Source organism: Melospiza georgiana, chromosome 6 (assembly GCF_028018845.1).
Source record: "Melospiza georgiana isolate bMelGeo1 chromosome 6, bMelGeo1.pri, whole genome shotgun sequence".
In the NCBI taxonomy this organism is placed as follows: domain Eukaryota; kingdom Metazoa; phylum Chordata; class Aves; order Passeriformes; family Passerellidae; genus Melospiza; species Melospiza georgiana.
In genome coordinates, this window is record NC_080435.1 from 19,311,080 (window position 1) to 19,323,973 (window position 12,894).

A 12,894-nucleotide genomic window follows, 5' to 3' on the forward strand; every position below is an offset into this window, starting at 1 on the left:
CAGAGCAGACTCTGTGCCCATCAGCTGCATTCTGCAGTCAGGACCAGCCTGGTTTGGAGAGCCAAGAGAGCATCAGCCCTGCCCCACCACTCTCAGCCCCCCTGCATCCCCTTTTGCACAGGTGGGAGCAGACAGCCTTACCAGACATCTGGGAGCAAGCGCATTTGGAAAATAAATGTTATTGTTTTCAAAACAGACAGCAATGGAAGGCCCACAAGGAAATCAAATCAGTGATTCTGTGTTGGTCTTGGGCAGCCTGCAGTAAGGCAGGCCTGGGACTACCCGTGCAACAGAGATAATAAAACAACTTAAAGCTGCACTCATTCAGCAATCACCTTCTACTTAGTGCACAGAACAATGCAGGGGTCCATGGGAAAAGCAGTGTGTGACCATGTAATTAGAGACAGTATCAAAATGTATCCACACAAGGGGGCCCAATTAAGGCTTCATGGACAGCATTATTCTTTTTCCTTTTCCTTTTTTTATAGTGCTTGGGTTTTTTGCAGCATTCATGGTTTTGTACCCTTTTATCTATAATTTCATAGGTTGCTTAAAAAATACAGAAAGGGAGAGAAAAGAAAGCCTAAAAAAATCTATTGTATGGAATGGCAGTGATGCTGAAAAATACAGGGCTGGCACTTCATGGTCCACAGCAGAGGCTTTGGCCATGTGAGTGGAAGGAGCAATGGTAGAGTCTGCAGGTAGAGCAGAATGAAGGAGGGCTGGGCTGGGATGCATGCAGCTTTCCCAGGAATTCTGCAGCACAGGGCACCATGCATCTCAGGTCTGTCTTTGGTCGCCTTCTGCTGCTTCCCACTGCAAAGACTTTTCTCCCATGTTCTTCTCCCCACTCCCAGTCCCTGCCTCGTGCCAATATTTTTGCAAATACAGCCCCTAAATTCTTCCAGTCTGAGTTTCCCATTCTAAACTTCTGCTTGGTGCTGTATTCTGGCTTGTTCAGATTCACCCTAGGAGCACATATTACCCTTCTTATGCCTATTTCTTAGTCCCAGCCTCCCCCTACCCACTGGTTTCCAATCCTACCAATTTTCTTTTTGCCTCCTATCCCAACCTAAATCCATACTCCTCCAATTTTTCTGCCATCACTTATGCCAGTGGCAGCATCCCTACTTCCACATGAGTCCTTTCTTGCTCTCCCTTAAGGTCCCACCCTGGCCAAGTCCTTTCACAGCACCTCAGCTCAGGAGGTCTTCCTCCACTGAGCAGCTGTAGAAAGAGAACCTCAAAAGCCCAGGAGCATCTCCTCACTTTCAGCCTTGATGGTCTGCACTGTACTTGGAACCAGGAGCTGAATTCCCCACCCTCAGGATGCACTGCTCTGGGTCAACATATTCTTTAACTTCCAGTACTTGATACCACAACAACCTAAAATTTTAGGAAAAGTGATCCCTGACAAGATTTTGCTCAATGTCTGCTGTATCGTGCTTGGTGTGTGCTGTACAGACAGTAATTTCAGGGAATTCAGATACCAAATCTCTACTGATCAAGTGAAGGAACAGATTTTTCAGTGTTTTTCCTATTGGATTTTCACTGGAATGGCAAAAGATAATGATCCAACAAAACTTTTAGTTTGAGGCTGAAAAAGAGTGTGATGGAGCTGATCAAACGTATAAGAACAGGCAAAATTTACTTTGCCTTTTTTTTTCTGAAAAGAACAGGAATTTTTTTTCATTTCAAACAGACAGAAGTGGGCTGAGGCAGGCATCCAAAATAGAAAATTTCAGCACAGACAGTGCTGAAATAAGTGACTCTAAGTAATGTTTTAAAATAGGTCACTTGTGACATTAACTGTTATGCTATTAGCTTCTTTTATGGTACGTATAAAGTGGGAGAGAAGAGCTTGTACATGCATTTATAGACTTACAGAAGAAAAATATGTAGCACCCAAGGAAGAACTTATATTTGGCATGATTTAGTCCTGGTCTGAGATCCCATATGGTTCATCACATCACTCCAACAGGCTGCTCAATGCTCAGTATATCAACTTCGAGGAAGCTGAAGTACCACCTTTGGCTTGCATTGTGAAAAACATTATTTGACTTCTAAGCAGTAAAGGCCACTGGATGTGGATACTTGAAATAAATATGCATGAACTGTAACTAGTGAACTAAAAAGCAGGTTCCTTATCTAGATACAATGTGGTCTTTACCAAATAAGAAGGGGGAAATTTTTGTATATACCAAATGCATGCCCCAGAAACAGGCACCTCTTTGCTCCCAAGGTCAACCTACAAGGGCTGGATGCGTCTTTTCCCAGTGTATCAATCCTTTCTGCTTCTCCCCTACCCAGCAAGGTCCCATCATAGCTATGCAGGGAAGCTGTCTCCTGTGAGCCCTCTGCTCCTTTGAGGCTCTGTGATCCAGACAGCAGCTCCATGGTTACACAATTGGACCTGGGAATCACTACTCCTCCTTACCTCACTGCTTCAGCAGGCCACAAGAGAGACAATTTTTGCTTAATTACAAAGGAGAAAGTTATTAATTTTCACTGCAGTAACTTACAGAGCTGACATAATGCCCAAATACTGCATTATTACATAGCCAGTGTTCTGAATGTTACCTGGATTAGACAGAGTCATATGCAGAAATGTCTAGAGCACTGGCAGGGTACACACACAAATGCCAAATGCACGCCTACAACACTTACTCCATTCTCCAAAATAACCACTTTATAAAGACAGCTATTAGGAGTTTGCCTTGCTTGGAGACAACAGACATCACACCCTTGAAAGGCCAGTATTTATTTATGTTCACAGCTATGCACTGAAAATCACTTCTCTGCTCCTTCCACACCAAAATATCTCCACTACTTCAGCTATTTTTGCTTGTAACTTTTGGGCAGTACTTCAAGCTTTTGCAGGACAGCTGGTATCTCACCTTCCTGAAGCCAGATTTCTCTGCCCCCTGAAGAATTTTTCCTCCAAAGTATTCGTCAAGCACGTCTAATATCTCCTGGAAATCACATACTCTAGTAAATAGAGTACACGGGGAGATAAATTCATCCCCAAAGGCCAGAAATCAAATGAATGAGGATTGAGAGGGCAGAAAGCCTGCAGAGGAATCAGTCACTGATTCCAAGCAGGAGTGTCGTCCATGAAGGTGGAAGGCAGCGTGCTGAGCTGCTGTGATTCAGTGCTCCCTACGACCCACGAGTTTCCAAAGGAAATCACAGCTACACGAGAACTCGGTAGAGAAACATTCACAGACATAAGGTTTGCTACAAGGATAACTCAGCTGAGAATTAGCAGGTGTTGTTTCCCACTCTGCAATTAGTGCACTCGTTAGTCTCTGACATTCCTGCAGCAATCCTGTGTGCCTGAAGGATCCAGCAGGATGGAAGGAAGGAGGATGAGCACCACAGCACCAGGTAATGGTGCTGAGGGAAACCCTGTGTTATCCCAGGAGCCACTAAGTGGAGCTACTAAGTAAGCATGGTAAAGGAAACTTTTGGTTTGATTCTTAAAGCACATTTAATGCTATCAGAAAGGCTGTTGAAATTCCCACCAAAAAAAAAAAAAAAAAGGAAAACAGGAAGTATCAAAGTAATAGCTCTGGTTGTCCAATTCTACATTGGAATACCCTCAGTGTCTTGATCTACTTAATAAATGGTTGACTGATTTTTCTCTTACAAGGAGTCATTTTATTCCACTTGTTTCCCAATTCTATGTCCAGTAATTGAGTTGTGTTGTGCCTCACAATGTCTCTACAAGTGCATGGCCAGGACTATCCCTGTCACAAGACCCTGACTACAGCTGAACCTCTGGAGGAGAAGTCTCTGGAAAGCAGTGTGGATTGTTGGCTGGAATGTCAGGAGATGAAGTGTTAACTCAAACTGGGGAGTCACTGCTTAGCCACGAATTTCCTGAAAATGTCACAATGCTTTCTGATCAGAAGTAGGAACTGCTACATCCAGGGGATAGACTGTGTTTTTCCCTGGCTGTCACTGTGAAGTAATTGAATGGCGCTTCCAAGGAATCCCTTTTGTTCACCTAATTCATTTTGTTTCAAGATGATAAAAGGAGAGCTAGTGTCAATATACTACACACAGTGATATCACATAGACTTCTCTCTGTCACTCCTAATGCCAAAAACACTGTCATCCAGGCCCAGAGTCAAAGAGAGAGCTCTACCCATGGCTAAACATCAGTCCTGGTAATGCCAGGGTAAAACAAATTAATCCAGGTGCTGTGAGAGTGAGCTCTCACAGTTTCTCTAGCAGCAGCATGGAGGTGCTTCACCTTGCTCCCCACACAGCCAGGGAACTGCAATTACTGTGTACATGGCACATTGAACAGGGATTTTTTTGCCATGTCCTCTACAGGAGGTTACATTTTAGAGCTATCTTGAAAACGCCACTTTTGCAGAAAATGTTATCTATCCAGTGCCAATTCTCAGATTCAGCATGCCTCAGTAATCTATGGTCAAAGGTAGTGGTTCCACACTATTATGTTTGATGCTTTTGTCTGAACATCAAAGAGCTAGGAAACTTGGAGTTGTTGCCTCCATGCTCACAGCCATCACTGACATCATCCAAGTCACCGCTCTCTTAGCAAAACCACGAAGTCTGTGTGTAGAGCATTCTTAATGCTGCCCTCACCACCAGAGCAGACCCTATCTCTTGCACAGAACACAGCAAAATCCCCATAGGAAGCCACTGTATTGGTGCAATTGTAAATACAGGACATTGTATTCACAGAGAAGTAGGTTTTAAAGGAATTGCATTTATCTAATGTAGGGGATGCAGTGCATGGAGTGAGGCTGGAATTTGTGCATGGTGAGGACACTTAGAAACACCTCATTCAGATACATTGAAAGAAGCAGTCACACATGGGCCTAGTCCAAAGCACAAGGAAATCAGCAAGGGCTCAAAATTCATTGCACAGTTAAGACAACATCAGGGATAGTTGTCATGACCTCCTCAGGAATGAGCTGAAAAGATATCTCCTATCACAGTCAGTAGAAAGATGAGCCTGACTCAGCATTAAGGTAGCCTGATCAAATTAATTAGACAATTCCATCAGAAACTCAAATGGAATTTTTTGAGATTTCCATATGTACTAGCCCATGACAAAGGACTCAAGTCAGTTAGCCGAAGAACATCTACAGTGCATGTCAAAAGACAGAAATGCAGAATACATGACCTCTCCTTATTCCCATTTAGGGTGGGAACATGAAGGGAGTTCATTAAATACTTTGCTGAACATATTTCCAAAGTTTGGCAATGGACTTTACTGCACAAAATATGGACTTTAATGCACAAAAATACTTTCCTGCAATTATGCAGTGCTCCAATAATACCATAATATTTATAAAAGCCCTAACTAGAACCACTCAGTAGTTCCGTGAAACTATTGTTTCTTCAAAGGTATTGCAGCACAAACTTCCACTGATTAATTGCACAGATCAAGACTTTTGACTTTTAAGATCTTTCCCAAGCACTGCCCTGCAGTACCACCATCAGTTCCACGAGACATTAGCAATCTGGTTCCTGAAAGATGGTGAAGTTAAAAGCTTCTTTCATCAAGATCAGTTAAAATTAAGCCATGTGGTTCCCAAGCATTAAAAATAAATAAATAAAAAAGATATTTCTCAATAGAGCTTTGTAATCTTTTCAAATACTAGAAGGTCACTTGTGTTTTCAAGGCCGTTTAGCAAGGTCAGGTTGTAATGAGCTGCAACTACTTTATTTGTGATTTGTGGCTCTGAGGGATTAATTGTCCCCACTCTGTCTCATCCAGAATCTGAGGCCGAATTGTCAAAATGATCCATGGCTTTCGTCCCCAGGCCCATGGTTTCATTATTAAGGTGCGTTCTAATCGATAGTAGCATTTTTAACATTTTGCCCCTTACGTTTTATCAATCCTTATTATCTAATGACCAATACTGAACTGGCACAAGGTTTTTCAGAAAAACACTTGACAGATTACAACAGGCAGTCACATGCATTTGTAATTAGACTTCATTACCATTATAAGTGCTGGATGGGAGCAGAATAGAAAGGCAGGAGGAATGCACCCAGTTCACAGAGCTTGTCCCATTTCTTAGAGCCCAACAAGAGTCTGTCTTAATTTATTAATAAATAAAAAATAACCTCAACAACAAAGAACAAAATTTTGGGATCTTTTTCAGGTTAATGTGTTCAATTTATTCCACGCCACTGGCCTAAGTGGCATCAGAAGCTTGGAGAACTGGTCAGCCATCTAGAAAATTATGAAGTTCTCTTTTGACAGACAAAATACCCACTGCAAAACAAAGCAAGTCTGTTATATTTCACATTCTCAAATTTGATTATTTGAATTACTTTGATTCTTTGTCACAGTTTAATCTGTTCTCACACTGATGAAGCAAATAAGAATGTTAATTTTCATCTCCTCTGCTGGAAACCAGAACTATGACAGATAACACTGCAACTCCTTACCCAAAATCATGGCTGGTTTAGAAAGAAAGCTGAGGGGACAGATTCTCAGATGGCGTAAGCTGGCCTAGTTCCACTGAAGTCAATGGAAATACACTCATTTACGTGTCCTGAACATCTGGCCCAATAGCGATCATTAACAGAATATTGCCCAAGAGCAACATTTTCCAAGCTACAGAAAAGCTGAAATAGTTATTTTAAATTCCATAGCATTCATTCTCCCTCCTTTTCTATTAGAGAGTCCTGGGCTGACTAATGAAATGGCATGCTCTGGCCTCCTGGCTTTCTTATTCAAGGAATATGGCCTCCTTCCCAACCTGACCTTGTCAGAGCAAGCAGCTTCCATCTCTGGACAGAATGTAAAACTGCAGGCTACACACAAACACATACAAGAGTTCCATTAGGAACAAAATGGGGCACTTGGCATTTCGCTGACAAACACAGAGCATGCAGTGATTTAGAACTTCAGCTAAATATGGTATCACTTAAGGAAAAAAAATTTAAAAATTAATTTTCCAAACACAGCCTGAATGACATACTAGTTTGTAAAATCTGAAAATCTAAAAATTATTGCTGACTTCAGTAAGCCTGGAATATTATTTCTAAAGTCATCAGATTTGGGATTTTTGTGAGATTCTGGTCTGTTTGCTTTCTGATCCATATGCTTTCTAGCCCTTATGATAGTTTTGGAGTAGACTATTCTATTTTCTTTCTCCAAAGAACTTTTAGAGGTTGTTGGAAAGAAAAACTCCTAAGCAAACTGTCCACACACACAGAAAATAGACAAATGGCTGTCATGACTCCTTGACTTCACAAACTAGAAATATTCTTAACCACTTGTGTAACCTAAGGAAGTTTTTCTGCTTTGCAGAAAAGGCCATAGGGCCATTTCAGTGCTAAGATTATCTAAACCACACCACCTCAGCTGGGTGCTGAAGTACCAAGGCCTGTCCAAGGACACTGAAAGTTTTACAGCTCACACTGTGCTTATGGATGAGGGAATTGATCCTTCCTTATTACAAAGGATAGCAAAGGCGGTAAAGAACAGTACCCAGCCCTAGATTATATTTGTCAGTTAGACAGCAGTTAGAGGTCATTAAATGTCTAAAACTTCTATTTTGAAAGGATTTACTGCTCTTCCCAGCCAACACCTGGTTTCTGTTCTGTATTGACACTGTTTGCCCATTTCCATTTCTCTAATTATATTCCTATTATATTCCAGCTATTGAGTCCTTTCTTTTGGATCATGGCAATTTACAGCAAAATTTTGCAGTCCCTGCAGCAGCAAACTTAATCAGAAATTACACAATGGCATTCAAGAAAAATGTTTCAATAAATCGACATTGTATCCAAAATTTTTCCCATAAAATGAAAGACGAGTCCAATGAGATGGGGAGGATGATATAAAGAAAGTAAATCCAAGACAAGTCAAGTTTCAAGTACAACAAAACATGTTTGGTAAGTTTATAATACTAGAAACCCTTCACACTGCATTCCCTTAAAAAGCACACAAGGGATGGTTGTCCAGAAAACCTCAATCCATTAGAGCTGGCAAAGTGAATTTTGGAGACCACTTTGATTAAAGATAATCAAGTGTACTGACAAAAATATCTGTATTTCACAGAGGTTATTTGCTAAGCATGGAGATAATGATATATCTCAGTTAGTACCTATGCAGTAAGGTGGTATTTATTAGTTTCTGTACAGCATCTCAGCCTCCCAGGTTTGGACCCATGTGGATGTGTTAGACCTTGAATTTCCAAGACTTCCATGCTGCTACCAAAGCAGGGCAAGTGAGAACAAGCATTTTTTTCTCCTGAAGCAAAACACTTATGCAAGAAAATGATGAGACTTAGAAAGAAGGCTACTATCATTTGAATACTGCCTTGACTAGAACAACCAAAACAAACAGGTACATGTTCCCCCATTTCACTTCTTGTTTCTTCAACAAAATTTCCAGTGTTTGCTTGAGCCGCTGCCCATTACTCACAATGTTTGAACTCAAAGAGGAAAGGGTAATTAGGCCAGCAGCTATGCCATTTCACATTTTTTCACAGTAACCTTGTCAAGTCTGCAATTTCCATTTCTACACCCAGAATAATTTTACTTGTAAATAAGAAGGTATATCATTTGCCATAAGTGATAGAGATCAATCCACTTGAGCATTTCCTCATGGGAAATGTATAGGGGGAAAAAAATAACATTCAGTCACTGGATCAACATAGAAGTTTTCCAATTTTTCTATTACCAGAACATTGGGATAACACCCCAAAAAATGTGGGACTTTCTGGTAAATGCAGCAGTGATGAGTATTTTCTCAAAATGATGAATATTCTAACTCCTGGAGGATGCACAGCAAAGAAATACCTGCCTGGTGATACAGATTTTTAATGGACTAATCATGCCATCAGTCCTGTGAGGGCAAAACTTAACGTGCCCTTGCATTAACTGAGCTTCTGAAAGAGTTACTCAAACCATCCTTTCAACAACCTGAGAAACTTCACTGGATGTCAGGCCCTGAAACACCTCTTAAACCCCATGCAAATAGTTATTATTTTCAAAGTATAACAGCACTGCAATTATTCTGAAATTGAACTCGGGAAGATATTCTGTAAAACTAAAAATATAGACTATTTTGAGTGATTATGGCAGTCCTGGGAGAAGGGCATCAAGACTGCCACTGTGATGAAAATCAGCGTAGCTAAGATGCTCCACTACCTGTTTCCATATAAATATTTTTCAAGTAAATAAGTCACACTCCAAGTGAACCAAGTCAAAAACAGGTCTATAAAATTACTTTCCAGCCACCCCAATATAGGAAAGACAATCCCTGATTTTTAGTGAAGGTAAAATTATTTTCTTTACTTTGGAAAGAATTATTCCACTCCCTAAATTTCACTTGCATTCAAAGCAATGCTCCTATTTCAACAGTTTTACCTGCCTCCAGATTGAAAATGGTGGCAATTAGAGAAGTACAGGTGAATTTGTCCTTTCCCAGCATTAATGTACTCAGTTCCACTCTGTTTTCTTCATCCTTCTGAGGAAGGATTTCCCCAATTAATTAGGAAGGCCTTGCATGATAAGGAACAGATTTATTTCAGCTCATTTGCCATGTGGCCAAAAGGTGCCTTATAGCAGCAGTGTTATCACACACCTGTATTAAAGTCAAGCTTTTATCCATTCTCTTTTGCACAGAAGAGAATGAATCCTATTCTAGTTCTCTTTGTGGCTCCACTCATTTTCATTGAAGAGAGATTACAGGACTGAGGAACAGTCTTCAAAGATTTTTGAATGGGTAATTGAAAAGGGCTAAATGAAAATAAAATGTAGGTGAAGCAGCCCCTAAGTTGTACACACAAGATTGATTAGCAACACGCACACAGCTGCCAGCACGTGCTCAGAACTACCCCATCTCTGAGCTGTCTGAAGAGCAATACAGAGTATTATACAACATGCCTGGCTAAAATTAAATTTACAAAGGTTCACTGATGCCTGTTTAGAGATCCTACCACTATTAATGAAGGTGGTGCAGAATTTCAGTTCAAAGTATGCAGCCTGCTTTCTATGCACTGTTTCCTCTTGTTTTCCTGGTAAATTACAAACAGCCAAACTCATATAGAACCTTTAACATGGTAGGTTATATTGGGAAATACTTAAATAAGAAAGGGCTTTGTTTGCAGACATATGAGAAAGAAAAGATGTAAGAAGTTGTAAAAATTTAAGCTTCCTTCCTCTATCTCTCAGATTTTTATTTTAGTCACTTGGTACATTCAAGATTTGGAACAATCTATGTCCTATTTTTAGTATTTGTCAAGACATGAAAAAAACCAATAAAAACAAATAACAGCAGGTTACAAGTGTGTTGAACTATTGGACCACTTTATCCCATCTATGAGTGTCAGAACATTCAGAGCACTCTGTGACTGAAAACATCAGCTCAGGTACAAATTCACTGAACCAGCATGACCTCAAGAACAAAGTTCTAATTATTATGTGTTTGGCAGGTTCTCTGAACAACAGAAAATAAAAGTCATAAATACTATTGGGACTTTTTCCATCTTCCCACTTCTGGGGATTTCTGGAAGAAGCAAAAAAGCCCTTGTGCTCCTGTTATGTTCAAACTGGTTTGTATTTACAGGAGTTCAGCATGAAAAGTATCCTGTGACCTAAAAGGCTGAACATATTCTATCACAGTATTGCTCAGGGCAATTCCCTTTTAAGCAAGGGTCTTCTGAGCAATCTTGCTTTCCTAATTCATAAACTACACAAAACCACAAATTCTCTCTAAATATTTTAATATTATATCCTTCCTATTAACATTTCCTCTATTAACTCTGTTAATAGCAAATGTTGTATAAAACAACAGCACTATTCATTCCATCTCCTTCTCAATTTTTTAAAAATTATTTTAAGCAGGCAAGGATTATGATTACAAATCTATCTGGATCTTCAGTCTCACAGACATCCTCCAAACCCAGAAATCTTGCCAGCCCTTAAAAAAATGTCTACCCAGTTCCTCCATACTTGCTGGATTTACAGGGCAGCCACTATCTAACTACACTCTGCAACACTACAAATGGGGAAGGTAAATGGGACAAAAAATAATAGACAGCCATTGGCTTTTGAGAAAATCCCAGCAGCTTTTACTACCCAACAGAATAAAATATGCCTTCATTTTTAGGATTCCACAGGGGAAAAAAGATTAACAAACAGAAACCCCAGATTTCCCTTTCTTTTTACACAATTAAAATAAAACTACCTACTCCCAATGAAGCTAAGAAGTAAACAGGCCTCAAAAATCATCATTGTGATCATTCAGGGTTTTGAGGACCCTCAGAATTTCTCAGCCAGACCTTCTTCAATGCCCCCCAGAAGCAGAGCCACTGGAGCAGCCCAGGAAGGTGTTTTTCACACTAGCACAGCTGGCAGAGCCTGTCCTTGCTACCACAGGGTGAGCTTCATCCAGCCTAGCTTCAGACACTGAAAGGTTACACACTGAATTCTGAGTGTGCCACTGTAGGCATTCCTACAGTCAGTGGAGAGAAACAGGCATCTCCAGGGGGCAAGTTGCCTGACCTGCCTATTTTAGGCTGAGATGAATCACTCTCTGAAGGTGCCCATTTTTCCTCAACTGACTGTAAAGTGAATCTAGGGTGACTTCCCCAGCCTTTGATATCTACATTTCTGGTATCTTTGTGAAGACATCTGAATTTCACCCACAATTTCCAGACCTCAAAACCAGCATCACTGACAAATTAGCAGTGTTATGTATCTATTTCTTGAAATGAAAACTTTCACTCCAAACTCCTGTATTATATTTCAGTTGACTTTCATAATCCTGGCCCTTATAGAAACAACACCTCTGTTTTAATCAGTCAGTTTCCAGACGGTAAGTTCACACAATAAACACAATTAAAAGGCAAAAATGAGTTTGACTTTGCTGAAGTAGTAACTCTTGGGTTCCTTATGTCCTACTCAGAGCTGACTTACACCAAGGAGCTGTTCTGAATCCATCAGTAAAGCACTTTCAGCCCAAACACCTTTGTTGTTATAAACCAAAACTCTTTCACCAGTAACCACATTTTTCTGCTGAAGTTTGATATGAAATGTCAGCTTTTAGTTTTAAGACTTCATAACAACAAATAAAGCCATGGAAAATATTGAAAGAGAGAAAACCTGCTCCATCTATCTCCAGTTCATAATGGAACTCTTCCCATCTATGCATTTTTCCCATGGGATAAGGTCCTACAATTCAGGAAGGTCCTTTCAATTATTATTTTTGAGCAGATGATCCATCACAGCAATAATCACCATTGGCACTGTAGTCAAAGATATACTCCATACCTAAGGGCTAAAAGAACCCTCAGATAAAATCCAATCCATGATCCATCAGCATTTAATTTAGATGACAATCCTGTATGCTTTTCTTTTAGTGACAAATTCTTACCATGTCTTTCTCCACTGATGTACTCCCACATCCTTCTCACCAGACCTGAATGAGCAACATCATTTCTGCTACAGAAAAAACCAAAATTGTCCTATAAGTACTATATTACCATCTTGGTTTTGTATGTTTTTGGTATATTTTTCTTGTTTTTTGAAAAAACTGTAGCTAATAAACTGTTGAAATTATAGTTAAAATTATACATGAGAAAAACAAAAGGAAAAGTAAGATGAAATAGCCTTTTTACTACTAATGAAAACTCCCTTCTAATCTTGTTTATTCTTAATATATCACAAATATTATCACTGGATAAAAGAAAATAAGTTTTGGCAAACAACCAAATAAAACTATCCAAAAAATTAATCGGTTTCACTCAACTCTGTCCAGTGATTTCAGTGTCCCTAATCCACAAGATCACTCTGCCCCGTGTTGCTGCAGTGCAATCTGTTTGCTCCAGTGTGCCTGCAGCAGTCACTCAGGTTATCAGGGATCTGATTACTGATCTTCCTGCAGCT

General features: G+C 40.0%; 1 long non-coding RNA gene across 1 annotated transcript in view; it reads right to left on the reverse strand.

The window, feature by feature from the left end:
- The window catches only part of LOC131085232 (uncharacterized), a 291,057-nt gene that overhangs the window by 149,626 nt on the left and 128,537 nt on the right, over positions 1-12,894 (reverse strand). Inside the window, exon 10 of the long non-coding RNA XR_009114613.1 lies at positions 12,383-12,447. This is a non-coding gene — a long non-coding RNA (uncharacterized LOC131085232). The remainder of the gene's footprint in view (positions 1-12,382; positions 12,448-12,894) is intronic.